The following is a 10,000-nucleotide window of genomic DNA, read 5'->3' on the forward strand; positions in this document are numbered from 1 at the left end:
TGGACCTCAGTCTTCTTCCAATCTATTGTGCCGCTAACCTGGGGCAGGCTGAGGAATTTTTCACTCTTCGCCTTTTTTTCTGGTCAAAGTGCCGAGGAATGCCGAGATCAACATTTTACTTGCTTTGGCATGGACGGTTCTGTTGTCCTGGTATAGTGTGACTATGAGACCCATTATGCCGGTGGGCCCAACTGGACCGACTTGACCTAACTGCCCTTTCTGACGCACTATATAAACTTGTACCGTCAGAAATTCCGCTCTCACCTGCTTATGGGCAATGCGCACAACTTCTTTTCTCACTAAGAGCGGGACTCCATTTTCTGCATGGTCTCATTCCAAGTACATATCAGCAGTCTTGGAGAAACACTTTTCAGTAAAATTAACCACCAATGACCTTAGGAAATGCGTTGTCGATTATTTTCTTTCGCTGCCAGCGAGTGGCGACCAAGCCTTTCACAACTTCCTTCTCTCTTCCTTCTACACAGCCAGAGATTAGGTGTGAGATTAGGTATGCGCTTAAGGAAGCAGGACACGTGTCGTGTGTTTATGACACATTACATCTCCTTCTTTCATATCTTACTGTATCAGTAATAAACTTATTTATCCTGTTGCACTCATTCAAGTGCTTCCTTATTCCTTAACTATTCCATTCTTTCTTCCTATCTTTCCTTTATCTGCTTTTCCTTTTATGAAACCTACCACATCAAGTTACTGTTTTCCTTGCCCCGCTATCACCTTTCACTGAGTTTGGTTGAAAGAAAAATAAATGAAATGATCACGATTGTCCAACATTTTTGCATGTTCTTCAGTATTCCCGTTCAGTTCAAGGTTCACGTTTTTCTTGCGAACCATGAACCATGGCCTGCATTCCTCAACTGCTTTCTACTACCATTGCCACCAACTTTATGTTTGTCACCATGTGCATAAGTTTTCTGTGAACTATCAGTTCAAGCTTTTTTAATCCATTGCACCAAGCAAAAGCCTGGACACTCCCCAACATTCCCCTCACGACAAGTTCATTGAGTTCATCATCACAAGCCAGGACATCTTCATATTTTTCATTTACAGCAAGTTTTGGTTTTGTTATTTTCAATACTATCAAACAAAGTCGTTTAAAAGCTTCCAAATTTATTTTCCTTCATTTTTCACCAAACTGCAAAGTGTTCATAACTAAATCTCAGCCTAAGTTACATTTCAAACATATTTTTCAAATGTCGTCAATTCCTACCTCAAAGTTTTTATTAAGATTCTTATAGAGTAAACACGGATGTACTAACATTAATCTTATCGTCTTTATTATCCTTTTTAGTACAACGGAACTTGTTTTGAACTTCTTGTTGCTTTTTTTTGTTTTTGTTTATTTCCATTTCCGTTAATTGCTACTACATCTTCTGTGATAGGCATAGGGAAAGAGAAATACAGGAGTTGAAGCAGCAGCTGAATGCAACTGCCTACACGATGGACCATGCCCATTGAAAATGGTCTCTCATGGCTAAGTGCATACAATTGCTGGAATGGATTCAGAATTTGGTTTAAGTCCAGAAAGTGGAAGAGGCAGAAGAGGAAGACAAAGGATGCAATTTTTCCTGTTAGGCTTTTTCTGTTTAAGTCGAGTTTTTGTATGATGTTATTGCAATTAGGTGTACACAGTTTTCTTATACATTTATTATGATATTTCATTCCTTGGTAGGCCACTGCTAATATTGGCAGGAGGATTGCTCACGTGAATATAGGATACTGACAAAGTACTGGGATACCACAGGTAAGCACCACCTGATGGCCGCATGAAAGTCTGGCACCCAGCAAGAACTTAATATGACAGGAGGATTGCTCACGTGAATATGGGACACTGACGAAGTACTGGGATACTGTGGGTAAGCACCACCTGATGGTCGCATGAAAGTCTAGCACCCAGCAAGAATGAAATATGGCTTTAGCTTTTGAACGCCTGTCTCCTATTGAACGGGGACAGGAGACCTATTACTCTACGCCCCGCCCTGCCTGACGTTTTACCCAGTGACACGAGTGTGTCCAGTGCAACAAAAGCATATTATTCGTGCGGCAACAATGACTTGACGCCAAGTGAAGGCATGGGCTGTGCTTCTCAATTTTCCTCAGTTCTAGTGCGACAGGCCCTGAGCCCACCTAGGAGACTGCATGGCAATAACGCAACTGAATTATTTTCTAATCATTCTATTCAGACATGTCAAATAGCTGTGCTGTCCACCCAAAAGGCAAAACGCACTAGCACTGTCTTTCCAACAAACTCAGGCACAACCCTAACAAAACAGGTTTCAGACGAGTAAACTTAAGTAATATTCACCCGATGTAAATCATTTGCAATATTTATTTCTAGACCATTTGTGATCTGCCCTCAGATCGGTAACGGAAGTTTCATAAAAATAGCAGACACCACTTCACTGTAGTTAAAAGAAACAAAACTGACCTTCAGTGAGAAATGATCATGTAGCACTTAAGTTTAGGTCCCTCCCGAGACATTGGATTGATTAGTTTCCATAGTATAAGGCAACAAGCACAAATATACTGTAACCTTCTATACCCACCCTCTCTGCGGACATGGCAAAATTGCATTTTTTGGACACTCAAGGCTTTGATTCCCTCAAAGGTACTGTCTACGGGAGCACAAATGGGTACTGTCGCTATTTATTTGGGCATATTTTAAGTATTTTTCAGCGAAATGATTATGGGAAAACAAAGAGTCCCCAAAACTTGCTATGGACACCAAAAAATGGTACTTTACCCACTTAACGTGGAATGAGTAAAGGCCTATTCGAACAGGCCACCAAGCCATTGGTCGACAGAAAGGTAGTTCATCCAGAGATCTTGGAGCTTTGCCGAGAGCTCAAGTGGCAACTCGAAGAGCTGAGGGGCCTGGAACGAGCAAGGTGTGCAATGGACCTCAGTCTTCTAATCTATTGCGCTGCTAACCTGGGGCGGGCTGAGGAATTTTTCACTCTTCACATTTTTTCTGGTCAAAGTGCCGAGGAATACCGGGATCAAAGTTTTTATTTGCTTTGGCTAGGGTGGTTCTGTTGTCCTGCTAGGGTGTGAATATGCCTAATAATCTGCCCAGGGAAGTAACACATGATCTTAAGTGGACCCTCTCTTGGTACATTAATGAAAACAAGTGGTTACCGATCCATTTTCAGGAGAGTTTTGTTTTCAGTTTAGTTTTGCCTGTTAGTAATAGGTTGTCAATTGGACCACCGAACAAAAAAGAGATCCCCATCTTGCAAAAACAACGCATGACATTGGCATCCACTTTCACTTTTTTGAAGTGTGATGATGGCAAGTCATCGATGAAGTGGTCCTCTCTTGATGGTACATTTAACATTGGGAGTTTGAAACAAATGACATTGTAACAGGAACGTATAAAAGTGTAACCAAGCTCGATACGCCTGCATGTAGCGTTTCTATGCATTAGTTCATTTCCAGTAGCCGTGTTCACTAGTTAAGCAAGTAGGACATAGCTTTGTAGAGTTCTACCCTCGCTGGAGCGGGTAAGTGTTTTCTTTTTGTTATTATCTGAGGACGTCCCTTCGAGGTTATCGCGTTCACGAAATGTCCAGCAACAGCTTAACATTACTTTCCTTTTGTACATTTCATCGTTCTTAGTTTTGTTGTTTTACAGCTGTTGGATTTAGCACTTTCGCTCTGAAATCATCTCCTTTAGTTTCTTAGCTGTTGTTATTCCTTGTTTACCTTTTGTTGTGTTTTCGTTTCTTGTTTCGTATCATACAACTCTGGACACGAGTCACATGGTATTTGTCACGCATGTTCTTCTTTCTGACCTAGCATGTTTAACCTTTTATATTTTAGTGCAGTTTTATTCTCCTAGTTGTATTGTTTAGCTGTCTTAGTAACTGTTAGCATCGTTGCTTTCTTTTAGTGCTGCTGCCCTTTTCATTGTTCTTCTCTTTTCCCTTTTCTTGTATTTCTAATATTCATTAACTGGCCATTAAATTTTCGTCTCTCTCTTTGGTTCGCCATTTGCTTACTCGCGCGGCTTGGTCACATTTTAGTACCAGGTGTGGGGTAGCGAATATTATTGGCATCCAAAATCTAAGAAATCAATAAAGCACCAAACTAGAAAAGGGTAATAGAGGTCATGTCCCAAATGGAAGGTGAGGCAGAGGAACTCAACAAGAAGCTGCAGACATTACAGCAACAACACAACCAAGCATATGAACTCTTGAAAAACCTCCAAGCCAAGGAATCCGCTGAAGCCCCAACCCCACCCCGTCCCCAAGAAAAGCAGTTAATGGTGACCCCCAATGAACAAAACTTATGGAAGTTTAGTGGAAAACATGGACATCATGAACTGTCCAAAGAGGATTTCATTAAAAATGCGAAAAGCGCAATCACCTCAAGAGGACTCCCCTCTCCCAGCAGGCAAATTCTATACTCCCATAAATTGAGGGCCATGCTAAAGAAGAAATGAAACTTTACCCTAAAAGTGACCTTAAAAATAGGGACATGATCTTTGACTTCCTTCAAGAGTCTTTTGGCGAGAAGCATTTTGTTCCCAGCTCGTAAAAGCCTTTTGACCGCTGACCGAGGAAAGGAGATACCCTTCGAGCATTCTCCCATGCCCTGAGAGAACTGCAAGCAAAACAAAAGTATGACCAAATTAAGCGACAAAGATGCAGCTCTCCGAATTCACCTTGCTGAGAACATAAGAGATCCTCTGCTGCACAAGGAACTCAAGAAAATCATTAGACCACTCTCAGAAGTTTCCTTTCTGGATACCAGGAAGCTATTTGCTGGGCTGAAGAAGACGAGAAGTCCTGTTGGCTGTGCCCCAGACAGGCTTCATCCCATAGAACCAGTACTTCCACTAAGCCCTCTTTCCTAGAATCAGCCATGAGATGATTAAAACCCTGTTAGGTCAGAAAAAGGCTACTGAAGATCTGGCAGCCAAGTTAAATACAGTACCGACTTACAGAAGACAAAATGTACAGCCTCAACCCCAACTTCAGCAGCGACAGCCCAGAATTAATGCAGATGGTGACGAGTGTTATCAATGTGGAGCATCAGGACACTGCCCGAAACTGCAATGCAAGAAGTAGACCGCCAGCCCTCCAGAACCTCAACCCAGGCCTCCACCTAACCTGTCAAACTAAAACTAACCCCCTGCTGCTGAGTCAGGCAACAGAACATTGATTTACATACATACTTAGCAATATATCGCTAAAGGTGATGCAAACGGTAATTCCATTACATTTACTGTAAAATAACATTCGTTATACACAGATTGTAGGGGCACCCTGTAGTCCAATACACTTTAAGCTGCAGGAAAAGCTATGACTTCAGAGGATTTGCGGGCAAAATCCATGTTAGGATCCAACTGGAATGATCATAGCTGTAGACACTGGCTACTGAGGATCGTAGCCTGGTGAAGATTCAATTGTTGTTATCGAGCCCCTAATCATGGTAATCATGAGCACCCTTTTATCAGTCAGTCACAGACGTGTTGAAGTACGAGTTGCTGACATAGCAAAAGGAGGACATGGAAGGACTCCCACACATTGATGCTGGCTCTAAGAGCTTAACCCTGGAGATGATAGCTACATGGTGCCTCAAACATTCCACCATAACACCGGACAGTGGGCCAAAACTTCCAAGTGTTACGTTTCGTAAGGTGATCTTTTTAGAAAAAGGGGAAAAGGCAGGAGGATAAGAAAAAAAACATGAACTGATAATAGTCTCAATCATTATTATAAGATTGGCATTACCAGAATTCGGGTCACCAATCATATTTCCTGTATTATCTGCAACTCCATTCTTTTGCTAAAAGAAAATGTCTGACTTCTTGGGCAATCAACATCGGCAGAAAATGGATGCCGAACTCCAAATTACTAGCCCTCATAAAAACTTCAAGAACTGGAAGGATGTCGATGAAACTAAACTAGCCTTGGCAATTGAAATTCCATTTTTTTGTTGACGAATGGCAGGGGAAAGTCACTGGCAAAACCGACTCTGCAGCCACTGTCCCTGACAAACTTTACCTACAATGTGTGATGAGTTGCCCAATACATATTTAATAACACAGAAACTAAGCCAACTCAACAACATTTGCACACTTGAAAATGTACCTGGACACCACCGAGGTGCTCAAATATCATTCAGACATTAAGATCTCACATTAAAGACCTTCAGAAAAAGGATCCCTCATTTGCTATAAATAAGCCTGTTAAGATCAAGATCAGTGGTGATGGGGCGAAAATGTCAAGGAGCACAAACTTCCTGATTCTGTCTTTTTGCCTCCTCCAAACAGGCAAGAAAGTCATGTTGTTAAAAGGAAACAGAACAACTGCTATTGTCAATGGCCCAGAAAAATACGACACCCTTGAACACTCTTTCTCATTAGTTATCAATGACATCAATTGTGAAACTGCACCCCTTGGAGCACTGTTGAACTTTGAATGACGCTACCAAAAGGAAATGCAGTGTGTTTAAGTCACGGACTTTTCACTGTAAACATTATATTTTATCTTAGGTTTAGTTGATATTTCATATCAAGAAGGGGAGGATGTTGCGAAGAACCTTAATAGTTTTCCTGTGGCACTTTGTGCATGCGCATTTTCACTGATTTGCTCAAGAGCACAAGGTTTTTGTATTTTGTACCAGTTCAGCGCAACTTTGTACACAAGCGAGATGAGATGAAATTGTTGATGTTCTTAGGAATCTTCTGGACTTATAACTGACCAGTAATCCTGGCGAACAGGCAGCTAGAGGCTACCACTAACGCACGTGACCAAGCCCTCCAGTGATGGCAACATTCCGTAGCAGAGCCACACTTGATGCAGTGGGGCCTTTTTAGGTTGCAGAAAGCTAGGAATAAAAAATCTGGTGGTTTGCTTATCAGTGAAGACCTCTTGGGAGCAACTGGCTTAGCGTGAACCTCAAGTGGCAGCTCCGAATGAAACCAAGAGAGCGGGCAAGTTGGCTTATTTTGTTTTAGACCGTTCAGTTGTCAGACATAGACTGAGTATACTTATTTGACCACTCGAGCAACCTAAACTGACATCACAGGATTGCAAATTGCCCCACAGCAGATTTACCATTAATTGTCCAGGAAGTCCAACAAAACCAGCAGCAGTATTCAGAAGTGGACATGTATTTTTCTGCTCATTTATGGCTGCAATGGGAAACCAGAGTCACAGCCACTGTACACAAGACACCAAACAAGAGAAACGGCCAAAATTGTGTCACTACTGCAACCTATGGTGGTTAAATAAGTAAAAACTGAGTCACCAGTCCACTGCATGTTCCAAAATAACGTTGTTTTCAGGACCGTAATTATGCTGTCAGTTCTTCTCCCCTTCTCTCTTTTTTATTAAAACCAACTTAAAAGAGTATTAGCGGCTAACTCAAAAACGTCACAGTTTCTTTAGACTCCAAATAATTAATTACTGTTCCTTGCTATCCCATTGTAAATTAGTAATGTGCATATATAACACGTTTCTTGTAATGATTGTGAGAGTGAGTCAATAAAATACTGTTGTTGTTGTCCCGGGCAATAAGACAATATAAGTTTTCTCATAGAATCATGTCTGGCTTTCAGAGCTTTAGAGCACTGGACTAAAGAATTTTTCCTAGAGCACAGCCTTGACAGACTAGGATTACTTTGATATATGTGGTGGTTTCTTTGTCTTCACAGAGTCAACTGCAGAGTGCATTAAGGGAAAGCAGTCTACAGCCACTTTACAGACGATGAAACTGAGGACCACAAAGAAGAACATCTTAATAAGCTCTCTTTCTTTACTCTCCTTGGAAAGGAGAAGCACAGGATGTTCTAGTTCGATGGAAAAATAGCAGTCTGGATGAGTCAGTGTGATACAATTTTATCCCCACAAAATTAATTCTTACATTTGTTATATTGGTTTTGTTTTTCACAATACCCAATGGACCTTTTTATTGGACCAATTTGCTAGGTGTTATATTGGTTTTTTTCTGGCTATTTTGCCTCTTTTCTGGGCATTTAGCCACTTAAGGTTCTGACAATGGCAGCTGGAGGCTATCACTGACGCTCGTGATCAAGCCCTCCGGTGATGGCAACATCCGGTACCAGAGCTACACTTGCTGCAGTGGCTCCTATTAAAATCACTTTTTGGGGCCACTCCAGGTTGCAGAAAGCTAGGAATAAAAAATCCGATGGTTTGTTTACCAGTGAAGACCTCTTGTCAGAAACTGGCTAAGTGTGAAAGGAGGTAAAAGGCAAAGTTTAGAGACCACATGACAGAAGAGAAACAAAAACTAAGACAGAAAAGAAAACATGATCTGCATTACGGCTTTACATCATACCCATCCCTATTCAATAATTGTAAAATATTATATAAAAAATATGAAAGAAAAAACAAATCAGCTTGGAATATGGTAACAGCAAAATTTCTCAGCCTTTAAAAAGTGGCAATATGACCACTAATAAGAAGCTAATTGCAAGAGAGTTTTGAAATAAGACTGTGTAGGGAATGTCCAAAAATGACAAAAGCAATAAAAGATGTCCAGCAACAAAATGGAATATACTTGCACAACTTCCCCTGATACTAACAATGCAGCAAGCCTCCATCAGTTTAACAGAAATGTATGGCCTGTGCTACATGTACTGTAACCAGACTGGAAAACAATGAGAGAAGAAGTGCGAAACAATGCCTGCAACAACAACTCCACCTGTATATGTACTCCGCCATCTTCGTGCGATGAAGGAACATATTGTCAAGTATATTCAATGCTCTACAACATAGTTGAAGTATGCTTGACAACGCCAGTATCAAATGTTTGACCAGAATAAGGAGTGTGTGAGTTTTACAACTTGATTGTAACACGCAGTTAATGGAGCATGATACCCTCAACCATCAATTACCAAATCCACAAGTGTTTTAAACATTATGTGTTTCTCTTTCAGCCTGTAACCAAGGAACTTTCAGAAGAAGTAGATGAGTAAGTCAGCGTACATCTTACCTGTTACGCTGCACTACTTTTGTTCTATTTTTGCTGTTTTCCTTTCCCTGGTCTTTAGGGCACAACCCACAGCCTAGCACTACCAACACTCTTCACCATCGACTGGAGCAAATTTCCACAACAAAATTCTCTTGGATTGGTGAGAGCAATGATGTTTTCTTGGTTGCTCCCCTCTCCAATCTGACCAAAGAGATTGGACTGGGTCACCTACCAGGCCACTCTTGACCTCCCCGGCTTCCCAATATCTAATGTTACCCAGTGGGGTAATATCTAAGAGGCACTCTAACAAATGGATTACTATTTATCACTTATTCTATTCTGGAAGTGATAGTGTTAATGGCCACATACCCAAGAAACCCTTCACTACCCCTTGTATACAGGCCACTGCAACTTATTGCCAATCACGAGTTGGCAAGTTTATGCATAGTACTAACATAAATATTGTCATTATTGCTATACGATCTAGTTTGCATGTATTGTGGACTGTCATCATTTCCCACAATTTCGTTAGGACAGTTTTGCTATTCTTGCATATTTTTTTTTTGTAGAGAGGTTGCATTCCTCACGTTGTCATCACTTCTGATCTTTTTACCAATATAATAATAGCGGGAGCCTCTACTGAATCAAAACAGTGCATTTTGTAAATTTTACTTGGTATTCATGAGTAGTCAGGAAATTATTAATTTAACATAGTTTTGGGCATTTGTGCATGATTCGAGTTTATTATAAGGCACAATGTTAGTGTGACTGTGCTGGGCTTTACTTGACCACAGTATTTATTATTATTATCATACTTTTTCTCTTTTTTCTAATTTTTGATTTTGTTATGCACACTTAAGATATCCATGCATTAATTTAAAAAAACAAATAAAATAAATACAGATTACATTACAAAATTAATGCATACTATAGACTTAATTTTTAAATGTAAATATAAGTTCCTTGCTTTTGTATTATGTATATTGTTTCTAATCTTGCAATACATTATGTGTGCATTGGTTCACACTGGTCGTTT

This window comes from Porites lutea, chromosome 3 (genome assembly GCF_958299795.1).
Source record: "Porites lutea chromosome 3, jaPorLute2.1, whole genome shotgun sequence".
Classification (NCBI taxonomy): Eukaryota; Metazoa; Cnidaria; class Anthozoa; order Scleractinia; family Poritidae; genus Porites; species Porites lutea.